This window comes from Coregonus clupeaformis, chromosome 29, assembly GCF_020615455.1.
Source record: "Coregonus clupeaformis isolate EN_2021a chromosome 29, ASM2061545v1, whole genome shotgun sequence".
Classification (NCBI taxonomy): Eukaryota; Metazoa; Chordata; class Actinopteri; order Salmoniformes; family Salmonidae; genus Coregonus; species Coregonus clupeaformis.
In genome coordinates this window covers 11,873,273-11,897,025 of record NC_059220.1, presented here as the reverse complement: position 1 = coordinate 11,897,025, position 23,753 = coordinate 11,873,273, and the positions used below count along the sequence as shown (strand labels likewise).

Sequence of the window (23,753 nt, the reverse complement as noted above, 5' to 3'; positions counted from 1 at the left end):
GAGACAGACGACAGTGCAGATGAGAGGACATTGTGCTGCTCTGAGTGTTATTAATAATCCAATATGGCCACCAGCCAGGTCTACCAGAATCCAGATCCACTCATTGTGAGAAGAACTTTAGCTTACTCACCAGTTCACCCAGCATCCACCTCTAGTCTAGCCAAGCCACCTTCATATGTATGTGTGTGTGTGTGTGTGTGTGTGTGTGTGTGTGTGTGTGTGTGTGTGTGTGTGTGTGTGTGTGTGTGTGTGTGTGTGTGTGTGTGTGTGTGTGTGTGTGTGTGCATGGTTGCCAGCATGTGTGTGTGCGCACGTGTGTGTGTGTCTATCAGGGATAGGGTTGCTGTTTGTAGTCTGGGGTTGGCTGCTCTGAGTGTTACCCAGGTAATGAGCTGTACTGATGGAGCCACAGCCACAGCCTGGTTAGAGATGGAGAGCTAACCTCCCTTGCATCACTGCGAGACAATGATTGAGAGAGGAAGAGCAAGAGGGGGAGAGAGGAAGAGAGAGAGAGGAAGAGAGAGGGGGCGAGAGAGAGGAAGAGAGAGAGAGGGGGAGAGAGAGAGAGAGAGGGGGGAGAGAGATGAAGAGAGAGAGAGAGAGAGAGAGAGAGAGAGAGAGAGAGAGAGAGAGAGAGAGAGAGAGAAAGAGAAGAAGAGAGAGAGAGGAAGAGAGAGAGAGAGAGAGAGAGAGAGAGCTCTGCTCCAATAGGTAGATGAAGAGCAGACAGATAGAGCAAAGGAGTGGAGGGGAGTAGAGAGCAAAGGAGTGGAGGGGAGTAGAGAGCAGAGGAGAGGGATGGAGTGAAGAGAAAAGAGGAATGGAGAGGAGAGGAGTGGAGGGGAGAGGAGGAGGAGAGATGCCTTGTAAGCACTAAAGCATTTAAAGAGATTATGTGGATAAAGCCGTCATAGCTGGAACTTTTCTTTTCCAAGTTAATGTGCAACACATGCATGACTCTTCATGTTTCCCTCCATCTCCCCTGCTCTCTTTCTTTCTCTCTCTCCCCCTCTCGCTCTCTTTCTCCATTTGCCTCTCCCAACCAACCTATCCTCTCTTTAGCTCCCCCTCCCTCTTTCCCTCCCAGCCACAGCCACAGTAAAGACAAACAGTGTTTGTTCCTTCTGTCATCTCTGATCAGGTTTATACACACCTTCCCAAACTGCCTTCCCCTCCTCTCTGACACGTGGCAGTTCCAGGCCAGGCAGCATGAGTCAGTGAGAGAGAGAGAGATAGACAGAGAGAGGGATAAACAGACAGAGAGAGAGAGAAAGAGAGAAAAAGAAAGAAAGAAAGAAAGAAAGAAAGAAAGAAAGAAAGAAAGAAAGAAAGAAAGAAAGAAAGAAAGAAAGAAAGAAAGAAAGAAAGAAAGAAAGAAAGAAAGAAAGAAAGAAAGAAAGAAAGAAAGAAAGAAAGAAAGAAAGAAAGAAAGAAAGAAAGAAAGAAAGAGGCAGCAGACTTTGCTTTCATCGCTGAAAAGAGAAAATTAGGTCTTGATCCAAGAGACCAGGGACAACGATAGAAACCAGGGCTATCTCCCAGCGACTGCCATCTGACTTAGGATCCACAATGGCTCCCTGAACGCTTCATTCAGAGGACTCCTGCCTGGCTGTCTTCAGCAGAGTGGCACCCTCAGATGTTTGAGCCACAATGGAGGGCCAGTGATCTCTGACATTGAGGCAGGGTCTCCCCCACCCCTCCCGTTTAAAAGCAAGGAAGAAGGAGGACGACCCCTCACAGCTGCTGCTAGCCCTCTCAATTCTCAGAGCCACAATGGACGGCAGCTAGGTTTTGTTCACAGATCTGTTGCACCTCAAAAGGAATCCTTTATTGCAGGAGATGGAGCTGCATGCAGAGGAGGAGAATGGAGGGATGTGTGTGTGTGTTGCCAGGTACTGTTGAGAAGTCTCTATTACTTTATTATCAGCCAACCTCCTGCTGGTATCTCTACCAATCAACCACACACATGCACACACATAAGCACGCTTGCATTCTGTTTATCATCTTTGGTCTCGACTCTAGGTGTGTAACGGAAAGGTGGTTCCTGGACTGTCAAACACTGTCCCAATTTCTTGCAGTCTGTTGGTAGTTTCAGTCTTGCTCGGTAGCGCTCTACATCCACCACGCGCCTTTGAGTCAAAGTAGTCTAGCCAGTTTGATTATTCTGAAGTTGCACTCTGCATTGCAGCCTAGTGCTGCTGATGGAATTCAAACACATAACAATGGCGACTTCCAGACCCAACAACACAACATCAACCAGCCACAACAGCAATAACGCAGGATCTACAGGCTCACATCACCATCAATCCCAATCGCAACACATAACAACAATGAGTAGTATGCAAGAATCCAACACCTGCTGGAGATGTCAGAGTGAAACAGGTAAACGCAAAGCAGTTAAATTTAGCCAATCCCCCGATCAAACCAACAACCAGATTCACTCTGAATACAGCAGGACCCCCATTCCAGAACCCCCACATAGAGAGGCTGCGGACACATAGTATCGAGTCATCAGGGAAGTTGAAGACCGCCGGCGGTGATTGTGACTTCTCGGCTGAGGACCTCAAGGACCTGGGGGAGATTGGGCGGGGCGCTTACGGCTCTGTCAACAAGATGGTGCACAAGCCCAGCAACCAGATCATGGCTGTCAAGAGGATTAGGTCAACGCTTGGTGAGAAAGAACAGAAGCAGCTGCTGATGGACCTGGATGTGGTCATGAGGAGTAGTGACTGTCTCTACATAGTCCAGTTTTACGGGGCTATTTTCAGAGAGGGGGACTGTTGGATATGTATGGAACTTATGTCTACCTCGTTCGACAAATTCTACAAATATGTATATTGTGCTTTAGATGATGTGATTCCAGGGGAAATATTAGGCAAAATAACATTAGCTACTGTGAAAGCACTTAACCACTTAAAAGAATACTTGAAAATAATTCACAGGGACATCAAGCCATCCAACATCCTCCTGGACAGGAATGGCAACATTAAGCTTTGTGATTTTGGCATCAGTGGCCAGCTGGTGGACTCCATCGCCAAAACCAGAGATGCAGGGTGCAGACCATACATGGCACCTGAGAGAATAGACCGGTTTCCCTACCCAAAGTGGAACAGTGTGTTTGACCAGTTGACACAGGTGGTGAAGGGAGAACCTCCACAGCTTACCAACTCAGAAGACAGGCAGTTCTCCCCCAAATTCATCAACTTTGTCAATCTGTGCCTTACAAAGGATGAGTCAAAAAGGCCAAAGTACAAAGAGCTTCTGAAACATGCTTTCATACTGATGTGTGAGGAGCGCTCAGTGGATGTTGCCAGTTACGTCTGCAGAATCCTGGATCAGATGCCTGCTTCTCTCAGCTCCCCCATGTACGTCGACTGACTGTAGAACAAGTAGAAACGGAAGCCTGGAACAACAACAACAAAACAACGGCCTAAAGATTTGCTTCATCCCATACTGCAGTGTTAAACTAAGACAGGAAATGTACAAACTAAAACACTAAGTGTACTAAGACTGGTGTTCAGTCACGTCTGTACGATATCAACATTCAAACACTTTTCTCTATCTCTATCTCTCCTACACAAACACACTTACATGTATGTACACTAGTAACTGAATGAATATACCATGGTCTTGGTTCATCAGTATGAGAAAAAAAAATATGTATGCACTCTCTCTGGATAAGAGCTAAATGACTAAAATGTAAATATGTAATGTAAATGTTTATTGTAGGATATGTGTGTAAGGCTGGACAGTAAATGTGTGTGTAAGGATGGACAGTAAATGTGTGTGTAAGGCAGGGCTCTTCCTGGCTATAAACATGAGAGATGTGACCGTGCGATCTAGCATCCTGAAATGCCGACACAGCACAGCTCCTCCCCACTAGGCACAGACATAATTTCAACAGCTAGTTTTGATTTACAATTGGTTGAGTTGTCAACTAACGTGAATTCAATGTGAAATCAACAAAACATTTCACCATGTCATTGGATTTAGGTTAAATGTGGGGCGAAAAAAATATGAAATTCCCTTTTTGCAAATCCAATCAGTTTTCCACATTGATTCAACGTCATCACATTTAATTATTTTGTTGAAATGAGTGCCCCCATCCTCTGCCTATGTCTGGTGTTATGTTCCCCAATAAGAAACCAAAAATCGTTGCTCAACAGAAAAAGGGAACTAACAAATGAGCCACTGACAACCCAAAACGAAACAGGTGGGGTTTTAAAATGGGTTCTGAAAGGCATCCATGGGGGGCCTACTGAGCACTGGCCAAGCAACTCCAGTTGGGTCTTAAAAGATCTCCACCATGGACACCCACTGGATTTGATATCAGACTAACTAAAATAACCAAATAAGGATAGGGAGTGAAAATAAAAGTGAGGCTGACCCAACCAGGGAAAACACAAAGGTAGAGGCTCTGTTCAACAACCTAAAGCAAAAGAGTTTCACAGCGGTGTAGCTCTTCCAATATCTCTTTTCCCAAACGAAGCACTGGGCCAGCAGCCCTTAAATATAAGCTGTGCCAGCACAGGTGAAACACCTTATGACTAACGAGGACAACAGGTGCAACATACCCTGACCAACGAGGATGATTCCAATCAGTACGCCACACCCAAAGAGAACCAACCTGGAAATCGAAAATGAAATTGAGAGAAAAACCAAAGCCTGTAACACTTTCCCCCTTAAAACAACAAGTATATTCCATGTACTTGTTGGACAAGTTTGCTCACAACCAACAGAAAACAACTCCCATTTCACACCATGATCAACTTAAATGCGTCACTACTTACACTACCGTTCAAAAGTTTGGGGTCACTTAGAAATGTCCTTGTTTTCGAAAGAAAAGCTATTTTTTTGTCCATTAAAATAACATCAAATTGATCAGAAATACAGTGTAGACATTGTTAATGTTGTAAATGGCTATTGTAGCTGGAAACATCAGATTTTTTATGAATATCTACATAGGCGTACAGAGGCCCATTATCAGCAACCATCAGTCCTGTGTTCCAATGGCACATTGTGTTTGCTAATCCAAGTTTATCATTTTAAAAGGCTAATTGATCATTAGAAAACCCTTTTGCAATTATGTTAGCACAGCTGAAAACTGTTGTGCTGATTAAAGAAGCAATATAATTGGTCTTCTTGAGACTAGTTGAGTATCTGGAGCATCAGCAATTGTGGGTTCAATTACAGGCTCAAAATGGCCAGAAACAAATAACTTTCTTCTGAAACTCGTCAGTATATTCTTGTTCTGAGAAATGAAGGCTATTCCATGCGAGAAATTGCCAAGAAACTGAAGATCTCGTACAACGCTGTGTACTACTCCCTTCACAGAACAGCGCAAACTGGCTCTAACCAGAATAGAAAGAGGAGTGAGAGGCCCCGGTGCACAACTGAACAAGAGGACAAATACATTAGTGTCTAGTTTGAGAAACAGACGCCTCACAGGTCCTCAACTGGCAGCTTCATTAAATAGTACCCGCAAAACACCAGTCTCAACATCAACATTGAAGAGGGGACTCCGGAATGCTGACCTTCTAGGCAGAGTTGCAAAGAAAAAGCCATATCTCAGACTGGCCAATAAAAATAAAAGATTAAGATGGGCAAAAGAACAGACACTGGACAGAGGAAGATTGGAAAAAAGTGATATGGACAGACGAATCGAAGTTTGAGGTGTTCGGATCACAAAGAAGAACATTTGTGAGACGCAGACCAAATGAAAAGATGCTGGAGAAGTGCTTGATGCCATCTGTCAAGCATGGTGGAGGCAATGTGATGGTCTGGGGCTGCTTTGGTGGTGGTAAAATGGGAGATTTGTACAGGGTAAAAGGGATCTTGAAGAAGGAAGGCTATCACTCCATTTTGCAATGCCATGCCATACCCTGTGGACGGCGCTTGATTAGAGCCAATTTCCACCTACAACAGGACAATGACCCAGAGCACAGCTCCAAACTATGCAAGAACTATTTAGGGAAGAAGCAGTCAGCTGGTATTCTGTCTATAATGGAGTGGCCAGCACAGTCACCGGATCTCAACCCTATTGAGCTGTTGTGGGAGCAGCTTGACCGTATGGTACGTAAGAAGTGCCCATCAAGCCAATCCAACTTGTGGGAGGTGCTTCAGGAAGCATGGGGTGAAATCTCTTCAGATTACCTCAACAAATTGACAACTAGAATGCCAAAGGTCTGCAAGGCTGTAATTGCTGCAAATGGAGGATTCTTTGACGAAAGCAAAGTTTGAAGGACACAATTATTATTTATATTAAAAAGAATTATTTCTAACCTTGTCAATGACTACATTTCCTATGCATTTTGCTATATTTCCTATTCAAACTCATTTCATGTATGTTTTCATGGAAAACAAGGACATTTCTAAGTGACCCCAAACTTTTGAACGGTAGTGTAAATGGTGTCACTTTCTCCAATATAAACATGGTGTTCATTGGCTGTCTATCGTACAAGACAAAACAGCCACTCCTTTTTATTACTATATATATATTTTTTTTTTTATGTACCTTTTCCATATTCTCACTGGAAAACTCACAGGCGTGGTGCAATCTGTACCAAAAAGTGCCACGAACAGATTTGTTTCCGTGTTTAAGGTGTTGTCCTGCAACAACCTCTCTATCAGCAAGCTCAATGGACCTCTGACATGATGCCCAAACATGAAGCTAATTCAGACTGAAACTGAGAGACTGCTGAACAACCTCCCATGCTGCAAATAGGGGCAACGCTTCACCGCAGTCTTTCTCAGACTCAAAGCAGTAAGCTCTCAACATAGACTTCAAAGTCTGATGAAATCTCTCAAGAGCTCCTTGAGACTCTGGGTGATATGCACTTGGTAACACTCAACTGCTGTAGCACTTGCTTGAAGACCTTTGACAGGAAATTTGAACCTTGGTCAGACTGCACTACCTGCGGAAGCCCAAACCTTAACAATCCTGGGAGCCGTGATGTTCTCCAGTGGAATGAGTGGCATCACACATGATGGTTAAGAGAAATTGGTTAACACTCCTTGGACCAACACAGTCCACCAGAACCCTGCTGAAAGGCTTGTCAAAATCAGTTATAGGCTGCAAAGTTGCAACAGCACAGCCCAGAGAAACGCATTGAATAACACATAAAAAATTAATCATAAGAAACAAGATTTTGAAGTGTTTGTCCTATATCTAGGAGATGCACTATGTATACAAAAGTATGTGGACACCCACTTCAAGTTAGTGGATTCGGCTATTTCAGGTGTATCAAATCGAGCACACAGCCATGCAATCTCCATAGACAAATATTGGCAATAGAATGGCCTTAATGAAGAGCTCAGTGACTTTCAACATGGCACCGTCATAAGATGCCACCTTGATCAGTCATGGAAATAAAAATGCTGAAAACAAATAGCTATAAAGTTTTGGTGCAGGTACAGCCAACTAGCACAAAAATAATATTGCAATATTGTCAAAATGAGACGATATACTGTATCATCAAAAATAATATCCCGATATGCAACTATCGATTTCCCCCCCCCCATCACTACATAGGTCTAGAAGTACTTCCCAAGTGTTTAACAAAATTTTTTTTGTTTTGTATTTTACCCCCTTTTTCGATCTTGTCTCATCACTGCAACTCCTCAACGGGCTCAGGAGGTCAGCCTGCAGGTGCCCAGCCCGCCACAAGGAGTCGCTAGAGCACGATGAGCAAAGTAAAGCCCCCCCGGCCAAACCCTCCCCTAACGACGCTGGGCCAATTAAGCGCCGCCCTATGGGACTCCCGATCACGGCCGGTAGTGATACAGCCCGGGATCAAACCCGGGTCTGTAGTGACACATCTAGCACTGCGATACAGTGCCTTAGACCGCTGCGCCACTGGGGAGGCCAAGTGAGTTTTCTTCAAACGCTTGCACGTCAAAGTCCATGGCCCTTTTATTTATTACCCTGTGAGTTTAACTTTCCACTGGTTGTGAGTGATTTGAGCGACTACAACAAACCTGTGACACAAGCCCCCATCAGTGGAGGAAAAAGTACTCAATTGTCATACTTGAGTGAAAGTAAAGATACCTTAGTTTTTCCCAATTGTTAACACACGTCTGCTGAAACTACATCTCAGGTACTCAAAACAGTTAGCCAATTTCCCCAAACATCTAACTTAGTGACAACTGACATCACACTAATGTGACATATTCAAAACACTACTATCAGAACCTATTTCAGTGTAAAGACTACGATTGTGTTGTTATACTGTATATTGTTTGTGTACTCAAACAAGAAAGGAACACAAATGCATAAATTAAAGTTTTGTATTTCAACATGACTCAATACATGTCAAACAGCATACTGTAGGCACACATACAGTAAAAATGCAAACATACAGTAAATATATTTTGCATTTGCAAAGGAAGAAAAATTTGCCTATTTGTACTACTGTACTTTATGTTAGATGAATTGTACGGAATAGACAAAGAAACAGTCAAATCTAAATCATAAGTCAAGAAACAAATACTCCATTGAGAAAACAAAATCAGTCATGTCTGTTGTTTTGGTCGGGCCACATATTTTCATCAACGTCACTGGCGATATTCTCCTTTGCCAGACAGCGGGGAAATATATTCTGGCATGACGCATCCACCGCTGACAGGACTCTGCTGGAATGTCACCTCAGGCCTCCTCCATTGCCTGGAGAAGGGCCATACGTTCATGGGGTTTGCGATCATACACCTTCCACCGCCATGCTGAAAACAACTGCTCAATGGGGTTGACAAATGGAGAATATGGTGGGAGATTGAGAACTGTAAACCTGGGATGGTCATGGAACCAGTTGCGGACCTGGATCACCTGGCCCTCTCTGCTCTGGCTGAAGAAGATTGTCATGTAATGTGTTCAGGAAATTAAGGAGATGGGCAGTGTTGTATGGTCCAAGGGTGGCATGGCGGTGGAGGACCCCATTGTGGCTCATAGCTGCGCATATGGTGAAATGTATCCCGCTCTGGCCAGGTACCTCAATGATGGCACGTTGACCAATTATGTTCCTTCCTCTCCTCCTCATCTTCGCTAAATTGAATCCAGCCTCCTCTATAAATATGAGTTCCTGGGGGATGGGACTTGCATCGAACTCCATGATTCTCTGAAATGACAGTAAATACTGTAATTGCTGTATAGTAAAGATCACTGGCAACATCAATGAGTCTCTAATGTTTCAAGAGTGTAATACTAGTACATTACTTACATGCACATATTCGTACCGTTCACTCTTAGGGAATTCCTTTCAAATGGGACTCTGTGGATTTGCTTCATCCGGAGATGGTGTTTCTTAAGGATGCGGGCTATGGTTGATAAGATCACTTTGATGTTATGGAAGATGGCAGGCTTTTCAATAATTTCCCGCAGTCTTACGGTATTATTTTCAACTACCATTTGCACAATGGCAGCCTCCTGTTCGTCTGTAAATAGACACGTTCTATTTGAAGAATCTCAAATATATTTTGATTTATTTAACACTTTTTTGGTTACTACATGATTCCATATGTGTTATTTCATAGTTTTGATGTCTATACTATTATTCTACAATGTAGAAAATAGTAAAAATAAAGAAAAACCCTTGAATGAGTAGGTGTGTCCAAACCTTTGACTGGTATTGTACGTGGTGGTCGTCTTTCAGTTCTACAAAAACAAAATAGCATACAGTACAGTAAACACTACAGTAATACAGTATACGAGATACACATGTTACTAAGTAGTATAGCTCCCAGTTTCATACATACAGTAATACATGAAACATTTACTTTGTTTCTCCTTACAGTATGTATTGGAATCTACAGTCTTTACTGTGCTTTATGTTGAACTACTGTCAAGTAGTTCCCCCTTCTGATAACCAGGTGGTGAATCGCATCTCTGCATGTCTGGCAGACATATCAGTGTGGATGACGGATCACCACCTCAAGCTGAACCTCGGCAAGACGGAGCTGCTCTTCCTCCCGGGGAAGGACTGCCCGTTCCATGATCTCGCCATCACGGTTGACAACTCTGTTGTGTCCTCCTCCCAGAGTGCAAAGAGCCTTGGCGTGACCCTGGACAACATCCTGTCGTTCTCCGCTAACATCAAGGCGGTAACCCGATCCTGTAGGTTCATGCTCTACAACATTCGGAGAGTACAACCCTGCCTTACACAGGAAGCGGCACAGGTCCTAATCCAGGCACTTGTCATCTCCCATCTGGATTACTGCAACACGCTGTTGGCTGGGCTCCCTGCCTGTGCCATTAAACCCCTACAACTCATCCAGAATGCCGCAGCCCGTCTGGTGTTCAACCTTCCCAAGTTCTCTCACGTCACCCCGCTCCTCCGCACACTCCACTGGCTTCCAGTTGAAGCTTGCATCTGCTACAAGACCATGGTGCTTGCCTACGGAGCTGTGAGGGGAACGGCACCTCCGTACTTTCAGGCTCTGATCAGTCCCTACACCCAAACGAGGGCATTGCGTTCATCCACCTCTGGCCTGCTGGCCCCCCTACCTCTGCGGAAGCACAGTTCCCGCTCAGCCCAGTCAAAACTGTTCGCTGCTCTGGCACCCCAATGGTGGAACAAGCTCCCTCACGACGCCAGGACAGCGGAGTCACTCACCACCTTCCGGAGACACTTGAAACCCCACCTCTTTAAGGAATACCTGGGATAGGATAAAGTAATCCTACTACCCCCCCTTACCCCCCCCCAAAAAAAAATATATATATATATATTGTAAAGTGGTTATCCCACTGGCTATAAGGTGAATGAACCAATTTGTAAGTCGCTCTGGATAAGAGCGTCTGCTAAATGACGTAAATTTTAATGTAAGTAGTAAAAGCAATAGATAGGTCCACTGTCTGAATAGTTATGCACGCTCAAGTTTTCAGTTTTTTTGTCTTATTTCTTGTTGGTTTCACCCCCCCCCAAAAAATGTGCATCTTCAAAGTGGTAGGCATGTTGTGTAAATCAAATGCTACAAACCCCCAAAAAATCCCAGGTTGTAAGGCAACAAAATAGTAAAAATGCCAAGGGGGGTGAATACTTTCACAAGCCACTGTATGTGAGTAAAAAGTATATTATTTTCTTTAGGAATGTAGTGGAGTAAAAGTTGTGCAGGTGCAGGAGATAACTAACTCTGCAGCCCAGGTGCAGGAGCTAACTAACTCTGCAGCCCAGGAGCTTGAGTCCCTATACCACAGCCAAACCTTCACCTATTCCCTTAATCCCACACACATGCCATCTTCTCCCTAGCACCTCGTCCCTACTCTAACTACAGTCCCTAGTCTCTATCCTAAACCACAGCCCCATGCGCGCACACACGCACGCAGGCGTGCACACACGCACACACACACACACACACAGAGGAAATATAAGGTGGATAGAGCCCTTACAGACTCATCCTACAATAAGCTAAATAATGTGTGCATGCACCTGGCAGGCTATATACAGCAAGCTGTGGGGGGTTTATATTGATAAACAACTGTCTGAAGTCAGAGAGGAGAGAACAGAGAACAGCTTGGTCTCTCGCTGGGTTATTACAGGTGCTGAAATACATGGTGATGCTCACTGAGTGTTGTGTTACAGAACATATGGGCTGACTATGCTGACAACCACCTAGGCTTACTACATTTAATCAGTCAGCCATACACGGAATATCATACTGTTTAATCAGTCAGCCACACACGGCATATCATACTGTTTAATCAGTCAGCCACACACAGAATATCATACTGTTTAACCAGTCAGCCATAGACGGCATATCATACTATTTAATCAGTCAGCCATACACGGCATATCATACTGTTTAAGCAGTCAGCCATAGACGGCATATCATACTGTATAATCAGTCAGCCATACTCGGCATATCATACTGTTTAATCAGTCAGCCATACACGGCATAACATACTGTTTAACCAGTCAGCCATACACGGCATATCAATCTGTTTAATCAGTCGGCCATACACGGCATATCATACTGTTTAATCAGTCAGCCATACACAGAATATCATACTATTTAATCAGTCAGCCACACACGGAATATCATACTGTTGAATCAGTCAGCCACACACGGCATATCATACTGTTTAATCAGTCAGCCATACACAGCATATCATACTGTTTAATCAGTCAGCCACACACAGAATATCATACTGTTTATCCAGTCAGCCATACACAGCATATCATACTGTTTAATCAGTCAGCCACAAAAATTATATCATACTGTTTAATCAGTCAGCCATACACGGCATATCAAACTTTTTAATCAGTCAGCCACACACGGCATATCATACTGTTTAACCAGTCAGCCATACACGGCATATCATACTGTTTAATCAGTAAACCATACACAGCATATCATACTGTTTAATCAGTCAGCCATACACGGCATATCATACTGTTTAATCAGTCAGCCATACACGGCATATCATACTGTTTAACCAGTAAGCCATAGAAGGCATATCATACTGTTTAATCAGTTAGCCATACACGACATATCATACTGTTTAAGCAGTCAGCCATAGACGGCATATCATACTGTTTAATCAGTCAGTCATACACAGCATATCATACTGTTTAATCAGTCAGCCATACACACCATATCACACTGTTTAAGCAGTCAGCCATAGACGGCATATGATACTGTTTAATCAGTCAGCCATACACGGCATATCATACTGTTTAATCAGTCATCCATACACAGCATATCATACTGTTTTACCAGTCAGCCATACACGGCATATCATACTGTTTAACCAGTCAGCCATAGACGGCATATCATACTGTTTAACCAGTAAGCCATAGACGGCATATCATACTGTTTAATCAGTCAGCCATACACGGCATATCATACTGTTTAACCAGTCAGCCATACACGGCATAACATACTGTTTAACCAGTCAGCCATACACAGCATATCATAATGTTTAATCAGTCAGCCATACACGGCATATCATACTGTTTAATCAGTCAGCCACACACAGAATATCATACTGTTTAATCAGTCAGCCACACACGGAATATCATACTGTTTAATCAGTCAGCCACACACGGCATATCATATTGTTTAATCAGTCAGCCATACCTGGCATATCATACTGTTTAATCAGTCAGCCACAAACAGAATATCATACTGTTTTACACGGCATATCATACTGTTTAATCAGTCAGCCACACACATAATTTCATACTGTTTAATCAGTCAGCCATACACAGCATATCATACTGTTTAATCAGTCAGCCATACACGGCATATCATACTGTTTAGTCAGTCAACCATACACGGCATATCATACTGTTTAACCAGTAAGCCATAGACGGCATATCATACTATTTAATCAGTCAGCCATACCACGGCATATCATACTGTTTAAGCAGTCAGCCATACACGACATATCATACTGTTTAATCAGTCAGCCATACACGGCATATCATACTGTTTAATCAGTCAGCCATACACGCATATCATACTGTTTAATCAGTCAGCCATACACGGCATATCATACTGTTTAATCAGTCAGCCATACACGGCATATCATACTGTTTAATCAGTCAGCCATACACAGCATATCATACTGTTTAATCAGTCAGCCACACACAGAATATCATACTGTTTATCCAGTCAGCCATACACAGCATATCATACTGTTTAATCAGTCAGCCACAAAAATTATATCATACTGTTTAATCAGTCAGCCATACACGGCATATCAAACTTTTTAATCAGTCAGCCACACACGGCATATCATACTGTTTAACCAGTCAGCCATACACGGCATATCATACTGTTTAATCAGTAAACCATACACAGCATATCATACTGTTTAATCAGTCAGCCATACACGGCATATCATACTGTTTAATCAGTCAGCCATACACGGCATATCATACTGTTTAACCAGTAAGCCATAGAAGGCATATCATACTGTTTAATCAGTTAGCCATACACGACATATCATACTGTTTAAGCAGTCAGCCATAGACGGCATATCATACTGTTTAATCAGTCAGTCATACACAGCATATCATACTGTTTAATCAGTCAGCCATACACACCATATCACACTGTTTAAGCAGTCAGCCATAGACGGCATATGATACTGTTTAATCAGTCAGCCATACACGGCATATCATACTGTTTAATCAGTCATCCATACACAGCATATCATACTGTTTTACCAGTCAGCCATACACGGCATATCATACTGTTTAACCAGTCAGCCATAGACTGGCATATCATACTGTTTAACCAGTAAGCCATAGACGGCATATCATACTGTTTAATCAGTCAGCCATACACGGCATATCATACTGTTTAACCAGTCAGCCATACACGGCATAACATACTGTTTAACCAGTCAGCCATACACAGCATATCATAATGTTTAATCAGTCAGCCATACACGGCATATCATACTGTTTAATCAGTCAGCCACACACAGAATATCATACTGTTTAATCAGTCAGCCACACACGGAATATCATACTGTTTAATCAGTCAGCCACACACGGCATATCATATTGTTTAATCAGTCAGCCATACCTGGCATATCATACTGTTTAATCAGTCAGCCACAAACAGAATATCATACTGTTTTACACGGCATATCATACTGTTTAATCAGTCAGCCACACACATAATTTCATACTGTTTAATCAGTCAGCCATACACAGCATATCATACTGTTTAATCAGTCAGCCATACACGGCATATCATACTGTTTAGTCAGTCAACCATACACGGCATATCATACTGTTTAACCAGTAAGCCATAGACGGCATATCATACTATTTAATCAGTCAGCCATACACGGCATATCATACTGTTTAAGCAGTCAGCCATACACGACATATCATACTGTTTAATCAGTCAGCCATACACGGCATATCATACTGTTTAATCAGTCAGCCATACACGGCATATCATACTGTTTAATCAGTCAGCCATACACGGCATATCATACTGTTTAATCAGTCAGCCATACACGGCATATCATACTGTTCAACCAGTCAGCCATAAACGGCATGTCATACTGTTTAACCAGTCAGCCATACACAGCATATCATACTGTTTAACCAGTAAGCCATAGACGGCATATTATACTGTTTAATCAGTCAGCCATACACGGCATATCATACTGTTTAATCAGTCAGCCACACACGGCATATCATACTGTTTAATCAGTCAGCCACACACGGCATATCATACTGTTTAATCAGTCAGCCATACCTGGCATATCATACTGTTTAATCAGTCAGCCACACACATAATATCATACTGTTTTACACGGCATATCATACTGTTTAATCAGTCAGCCACACACAGAATATCATACTGTTTAACCAGTCAGCCATACACAGCATATCATAATGTTTAATCAGTCAGCCATACACGGCATATCATACTGTTTAATCAGTCAGCCATAGACGGCATATCATACTGTTTAATCAGTCAGCCATACACGGCATATCATACTGTTTAATCAGTCAGCCATACACGGCATATCATACTGTTCAACCAGTCAGCCATAAACGGCATGTCATACTGTTTAACCAGTCAGCCATACACAGCATATCATACTGTTTAACCAGTAAGCCATAGACGGCATATTATACTGTTTAATCAGTCAGCCATACACGGCATATCATACTGTTTAATCAGTCAGCCACACACGGCATATCATACTGTTTAATCAGTCAGCCACACACGGCATATCATAATGTTTAATCAGTCAGCCATACCCGGCATATCATACTGTTTAATCAGTCAGCCATCATACTGACACGGCATATCATACTGTTTAATCAGTCAGCCACACACAGAATATCATACTGTTTAACCAGTCAGCCATACACAGCATATCATAATGTTTAATCAGTCAGCCATACACGGCATATCATACTGTTTAATCAGTCAGCCATAGACGGCATATCATACTGTTTAATCAGTCAGCCACACACGGCATATCATACTGTTTAATCAGTCAGCCATACACAGCATATCATACTGTTTAATCAGTCAGCCATACACAGAATATCATACTGTTTAATCAGTCAGCCACACACGGCATATCATACTGTTTATCCAGTCAGCCATACACAGCATATCATACTGTTTAATTAGTCAGCCATACACGGCATATCATACTGTTTAATCAGTCAGCCATACACGGCATATCATACTGTTTAAGCAGTCAGCCATAGACGGCATATCATACTGTTTAATCAGTCAGCCATACACGGCATATCATACTGTTTAACCAGTCAGCCATACACGGCATTTCATACTGGTAGCTAAGGGCATACTGTATGGGGATGAATTCTATACAATGAGTCAGACTCAACATGATAGAGAAGATGTTGGTATGAAGAACAGCATAACACTCACTGTCTACTGTTCACTGTAGACCTGTATTTAGAAATATGGAGGAATACCATAGAGCTAGTCTTGAAGACACGTGATAGAGAACATAGAATGGTACAGATGTAGGATCTTAATTTGAGCCAGTTTGCAACTGCAGGAAATCATGCAGCAACAGGAAATGTGAATTATTATGTGGATTATAATCAATGGCCATTTCCTGTAGGGGTTGATACATTTTATGTTAGGGCAAATCAAGTCTGAAATGTTAAAGTGGAGAATACAAACTTTAGAAGCCTTTTCAAACCTAGAATACACTAAACGTTTGCATTTCCTTCTGTGCAGGAACATTTTCTCAACAAAAGAGTGATCAAATGACGATCCTACATCTGTATGAAGAATAGCATACCACTGACTGTACTACTCTAGACTGTGGATGCCTCAGGTCTATCTGATAAAAAGGTGAGATTGGTGTCATCGGCGAGAGAGAGAGAGAGAGAGAGAGAGAGAGAGAGAGAGAGAGAGAGAGAGAGAGAGAGAGAGAGAGAGAGAGAGAGAGAGAGAGAGAGAGAGAGACTCTGTTATATGTAACCCTGCCTCATAGTGTATGTGTAGAGAACAAGGAGTACTCTGTTGCAGAGGCTTGACTGGTTAGGTGAGAATATTTGAAACCTTTTTGAGTGGAATATTTACTGTTAAATTCTAATAGTTTTCTTGTTGATGTTGTTTAGTGTCTTCTCACTTCTGTTCATTTCACTTGCTTTGGCAATGTAAACACGTTTCCCATGCCAATAAAGCCCCTTTGAATTGAATTGAGAGAGAGAGAGAGAGAGAGAGAGAGAGAGAGAGAGAGAGAGAGAGAGAGAGAGAGAGAGAGAGAGAGAGAGAGAGAGAGAGAGAGAGAGAGAGAGATGAGGGGAGAGAGAGAGAGAGAGAGAGAGAGAGAGAGAGAGAGAGAGAGAGAGAGAGAGAGAGAGTTTTTTTTTTTTAGAGTTTTTATAAAACCTTTATTTTATACTCAAGTGTTAACATAAATAATGGCACACTGCCTTTTCAGAAATGAAAAAAAATGTAATTCCTAAATAAAATAAAATAAAAATACAAAAGAACATATACATTCAACTCATTTCATCAACAAAAAATAGTTTCCCCTCCTCCACAAAACAAACCGCTCTTTCATAAGCCCACTTCTCCTCAAACAATGGGAGATCTTTTACAGCTGAGAAGAACTCAAAATCCACTTTTATTCTTGCTTTCACTAATCCTTTAAAAACACATCTTACATCCTGCCCATATCCGTTTCTATCTTATGTTTCCTACTCAGAAAAATGGACATCTTAGCTTGTCCCAAAATAAAATTTAACAGTTGACATTTTCTTTTCTGATGCTTACTATATTGAAACCCCAAAATAAAAACAGTATTATTGAAAATCTCCCCTACAGCTTTAAACAAAGACTCCAGCATTTCCAAGAGAGGTTTTATCCTCTCACACTCCATAAAACAATGAAAAATTGTTTCTCTTATATTACAAAAAGGGCATCCATCTCCAACATCTGAGTTAATAACAGATACAAAAGCATTAACTGCAATGATGCCATGCAAAACTCTCCATTGCATATCCCCAGTACCCTTTTGTAACGGTGGCTTGTACAGTGCTCTCCATGCTGGCTTTACCTTGTCATCAATGCCCAATTTTACCCTCCATGGAGTGTCTTTTCTATTTTTCAATTTATCTTTATTCAAAACCTTGACACACCCCCTGTATAAGTCTTTCCCATTCACCTCATCCAAACCCACCTCTTCCAACCCTCTCAAATCCATTAATAGCGCCTTTCTTTCCGACTCTGGGATATTGGGTGTAATCCCTAGTCTTGGAAATGAGACGTTTTCATCTTGTACATTCTTCTTGTGACTATTAAGCATACCCCACTCTTCTGCTGACAGAGCCTTCCTGCAGCTTCCCAGCAGTTGTCCGACAATCCTTTCCGACCTCACCCCCAAATGTTCAGCCACCCTTCTTCCATCCATTAAGGCGGTCCCAGCCATGGCCATTAACTGTTTTAAGGTGATGATTTTGCCCTTCACCAGAATCTTGGAGAAATATGGAACAGCTGCAGTTGTACAATCCAGTCTTGCCCCGTACACCAGAGGTTCCTCCAACAGCCAATGCACTGACTCCGCTGACGTTCGTCTGGACACCTTCATAATGCTCCACACCCTAAGAAGGCCTCTGTAAAACGGAGGTACTCCCTCCCTAGAAATCTGGCTACTATCAACCAAAATAAAGCTTTCTTTAAACCTAATCCCCCAACCTGCTGTAATACAAGACCTGCCACCCCTCTCCAAACCACATTTTTCCGGTCCATAAAGCAACCTTTGAATAAACTGAAACCGGAAAGCAGCAGCCCTACTAGCAAGATGTACAAGACCTTGTCCCCCTCCTCTTTTGACAAATACAAAACACTTTGTGGAACCCAGTGATATTTATCCCAAAAAAAAATCCACAATCATTGCCTGTATCTTAGCCAGAAGGCCAGATGGTGGCTCTAAAACTGACAACCGATGCCACAGTGCAGAGGCAATCACATTGTTAACTATAATAGTGCGCCCCCTATATGACCTACGCGATAACAACCAACACCATCTCCTCATCCTCCCTTCCACCATTTCAACCACCCCAATCCAATTTTTTTCCATTGTCCCCTCATCTCCTAGGTACACTCCAAGGTACTTAAAACCTCCCTTACACCATTCCAGCCCCCCTGGCAAAGCCATGATCCCTCCAGACCATTCTCCAATCTGTAAAGCACAACTTTTTTTCCCCAATTTACCTTTGCAGAGGATATTCCCCTAAAACGGTCAACCATTAGACTCAAACTATCCACCTCCGCTTGATTTTTCACTAAAACAACTACATCATCAGCATAGGCTGAGAGACGAATAGGAGGAATATCCTCTGAAAGGTACACCCCTTCAATGCGACTTCTAATGCTATTTAGTAGTGGCTCTATAGCAATGGCATATAACATTCCCGACAAAGAGCATCCCTGCCTAATACCTCTACACACTTCAAAAGGAGCACTCAAACCACCGTTAACTTTCAATACACTTTCAATGTCACCATATATCACCTTTATCATGGCAATAAAACCAGAGCTGAACCCAAATGCCTCAAAAAGTGTGCCATAAGTATTGATGTTCAACTCGGTCAAATGCCTTTTCCTGATCAATTGAAATTAGACCAGCATCCAACCCAATAGCCCTAGAGACGTCCAAAAATCACGAATCAGAGAAATGTTATCCCCTATCTGCCTGCCAGGAACACAGTAGGACTGGTCCGTGATGTATGATTTGCCCCATCACCTCCCTCAGCCTGTTGGACAAAGCCTTTGACAGGATCTTATAATCAGTGCACAATAACGCCACCGGCCTCCAGTTCTTCACCTCCCTAGGGTAACCCTTTTTGGGCAGTAGGGTGAGGACAGCCCTTCTGCAGCTTATTGGTAGTAACCCTCCGGTTAAACTATCATTAACTACTGCTAGCCAATCCTCTCCCAACATAGCCCAAAAAGACTGTCAACGGTAAGCCCATCAATGGCTGGTGCCCTTCCATTTTCCATGCCTTTTAATGCAGTGTATAGCTCCTGCAAAGACAATGGTTGCTCTAGCTCAACCTGAGCTTCTGCAGCCACCTGTGGGAGCCCATCAAGGAACTGCTGTGTCACTGTTTTATCCTCTTTGTACTCACACTTGTAGAGCTCAGCATAGAACTCTACTGCCCTCTTTCTAATTTCACTAGGGCTAGTGAGCTCCTGTCCAACAGCTGATTTGAGACAATGAATAATTTTTCTTTGTCCATTCTTTTTCTCTAAACCAAAGAAAAACTTGGATGAGGCATCCATTTCAGAGATTCCCTGAAACTTACTTCTCACCAATGCCCCCTGTGCTCTGATACCCAGCAGGTCTGCCAATGTAGCTTTTTTTCCTCTTGAGGGCCTGAGTATGGCCTCGATCTCCTGTGGTCTCAACCAACGTCATGAGTTCCACTATTTCAGTCTCTAGGGCTTTCATTGATTTGGTGATATCCCTGGTGACATTCCTTGTGTATTGATTACATAATTGTTGAATCTGGATTTTCCCTATATCCCACCACTGTTGAAGGGATACAAAACTGGCCTTTTGAGACCTCCACCTCTCCCAAAAAAAACTAAAACATTTCCTGAAGTGAGCATCACTCAATAAAGTTATATTAAAATGCCAATATGCGCTTTTGGGTTTTACATCGTTAATGAACACCACCTCTGTTATTAAACAATGATCAGAAAATCCCACTGGGGTTATCACACTTGATTTACAGACCTGAGATTGATGCTCAAAACAATAAAACCTATCTAACCTGGCCATAGAGATGGTGTTCTCTCTCACATGCGCCCAGGTGTACTGTCTCGTGCCTCCATGTTGACTCCGCCAAATATCACACAGTTCATGTGTTACAATGAGGCGTTTTAAAAAAGTCCTTGAGGCTATATGAGGTTCTTTGTGATTTCTATCTAAATCACTGACTGTACAGTTAAAATCCCCAGCAATAAATAAATAATCTTCATTATTACATTTCCCAATGGTATTTGATAATGTCTCTAAAAAACATACCCTCTCAACTGCCACCACTGGGGCATATACATTTATCAGACACATAGTGATGTTTTCATACCTTGCTCTAACTTTTAATAACCTCCCCTCAACTACCTCTTCAACCTCATATGACAAAGGCAAAAACCCTTTTGAGAACAAGATGGCCACACCCCCACTTTTTGAGTCTTTATGACTACACACCACTGTCCCCCCCCACTCCTGTTGCCACATAACTTCATTTTCCAAATTACTATGCGTTTCTTGTAGAAAATTTATGTCACTTCCCTTTCCCCTAATTAACTCATACACTACGGCTCTTTTTTTAACGTCTCTTGCCCCATTTACGTTTAAAGAAGAAATCTTAAAACTGCTCATGGATGAAAAAAAAATACAGAGGAAGACACAGAAACCACATCTCTTTACAGAGTTAAGGCTGCGACTGAACTCTTTCATTTTCTTTAGAATTTGCATCACTTATCACTCTCGTGACCACTTTCTTGAGTCTAGCAATTTCAGGGCTTGTCAAACCTCCCCCTGTTATTTTTGACATCAGAAACTTTGCTGATTCAATAAACAATTCACTTTCAGGGAAAAAATCTGTTACAATATAATCCTGCATATATTTCTTCCCTTTTGTCAACTTCAGAAATTGACGTACTTTCTCAATCCCATACCTCCCTTCCACCCCATTTATCTCACTATTTTGTTGTGACGCATCAGATGACTCACTCTCGCTATCCTCCCCAGAAGAAAACTCCACCATCTCTACAACCTGTTTATCTTCAACTGATTTATCAATCTCTACCTTCCTCTTGGAATTAGACCCTTCACCACCCCTTACATTCTTCCTCTTACTCCTCGGTACTTTGAAAACAGCGGCTTCCTTTTCCATTATTTCAATCTCCTCCTGACCTCCAATTTCATTTTCCAGCACCACCTCAGCAACGGCAGTCGCAATCTCACCGACTTTTTCCCCTCCTTCTTTGTTCTGATCTACCACCATTGCCCCCGTATCCACACTGCCTTCCTCTCCTACTTTTCCTACCACATCTGCCCACCTCCTCCCTTCCCCAGCACCCGCACCCTTAGCATGTTCATCCCTTCGCGGTGGTGCATTAGCTGCACCAGCACTAGAGCTGCTACCTGAATCTGCGCGCTCATTCTCGGGACAATTACGCGCCAAATGCCCCTCTCTTCCACAGCCAAAGCATTTAATTGATTCAGTAGAAGCGTAGAAAACATAATCAAATCCATCAATCTTAAAACTGAATGCTAAATTCAGTTCATCAATGTCCTTTTTTAAAATCATATGCACTTGTCTCCTATGAGACACGACATGTTTCAGCAACGGAGATTTGCATCCAAAAAAGAACCTTCTTTATTGTTGATACAATTTGACCATGACTGAGATAACTCTCGCTCCAACACTTCATCTCTAACAAATGGTGGTACGTTAGAAAGTATAACTTTCTTCGCGGATTCATAAGCGGAAATACGGCGTCTCGTCTCCCCGCAACACAACACCACTCTCAACTATCTTATTCACCTTTTCAATGGAATCTAAAAAATATCACTACAGCGCTATTCATCCTTGAGGCTGATTTGATGCTATCATACCCAATAATAGCACCCACTGCCAAGCTACATTCTTCCACTGAACACCCGGCCGCAGCAGGAATCTTAACTCCATGTCGCCGACTAAGTTTTTCAAACTCCGAAACTTCCCGCGAGTGGCCATTGCAACCAGCCTCACCCGCTGGTTGTGCCCTCGCGAAAAACAACCTCAACAATCCCACCACCCCTATACGTGCTTAGTGATAGTTAGACAAGATAACCTTAAACCAACTAAACTAATCAATATAAATATATACACACCAAAAACCCAATAGAATGACAAAAATTCCAGTCGCTCTCACACTCACTCCTGCTTCACGACTCACTCCCAGCATGCACTCCCAGCATGCACTCCAACGAGAGAGAGAGAGAGAGAGAGAGAGAGAGAGAGAGAGAGAGAGAAAAGAGAGAGAAAGATATAGATAGATAGATAGATAGATAGATAGATAGATAGATGGATGGATGGATGGATGGATGGATGGATGGATGGATGGATGGATGGATGGATGGATGGATGGATGGATGGATGGATGGATAGAGAGAGAGAAGAAGAGAGAGAGAGAGAGAGAGAGAGAGAGAGAGAGAGAGAGAGAGAGAGAGAGAGAGAGAGAGAGAGAGAGAGAGAGAGAGAGAGAGAGAGAGAGAGAGAGAAAGAGGTGATCCTAACAACAATGCATTTGGCTGACCATCCATGGACCTCCAGAAATGTTCCCTCAAAGAAAATCATCACTAAGCAAATGTTAGGTCTGCTGAGCGCAAACTTGTGAAAATGCTGTGCAACTTCCGGTGCGCGTTTACTGTGAACACTGAGGCTATACCTGCTTTAAGTTACAGTTTTAACAGTGGTCAAGTAGGCTACTGTGGCTATTTGATCATAATGTAGGCCTACCAGAGTGGCCTACCATCAAAAACAATGGAGAAAAATGTATCCCATAACATTTGAACATGGAAATAGCTGTTCTATCATTCAGCCTACAGTAGCAGCCAATGTGTGGTGTTCAATGTAGGCCTACATTCCATGAGACTTTTGAAAAAACATGCAGGGCTTGACATGAACCTGTTTATCCACTTGTCCTTCAGACAAGGAGGTGACTGAACATGTTGTTGTGTTGTTTGATTCAAGAAACCACTTTACAAAATAAAATGCATAATTATTCCCTTA

General features: G+C 42.5%; 1 protein-coding gene and 1 pseudogene across 2 annotated transcripts in view; one reads left to right on the top strand and one right to left on the bottom strand.

The window, feature by feature from the left end:
* fut8a (fucosyltransferase 8a (alpha (1,6) fucosyltransferase)) overlaps nucleotides 1–23,753 on the bottom strand; it is a 177,483-nt gene that overhangs the window by 92,024 nt on the left and 61,706 nt on the right. The window contains exon 3 of one of the 2 annotated variants that reach the window (XM_041854713.2): nucleotides 3,281–3,403. The exons of the other annotated variant lie outside the window; for it this stretch is intronic. The gene's annotated coding sequence lies outside the window, so the exon portion shown is untranslated. The remainder of the gene's footprint in view (nucleotides 1–3,280; nucleotides 3,404–23,753) is intronic. 2 annotated transcript variants of the gene reach the window in all.
* Nucleotides 1,449–3,399, top strand: LOC121544671 (annotated as a pseudogene).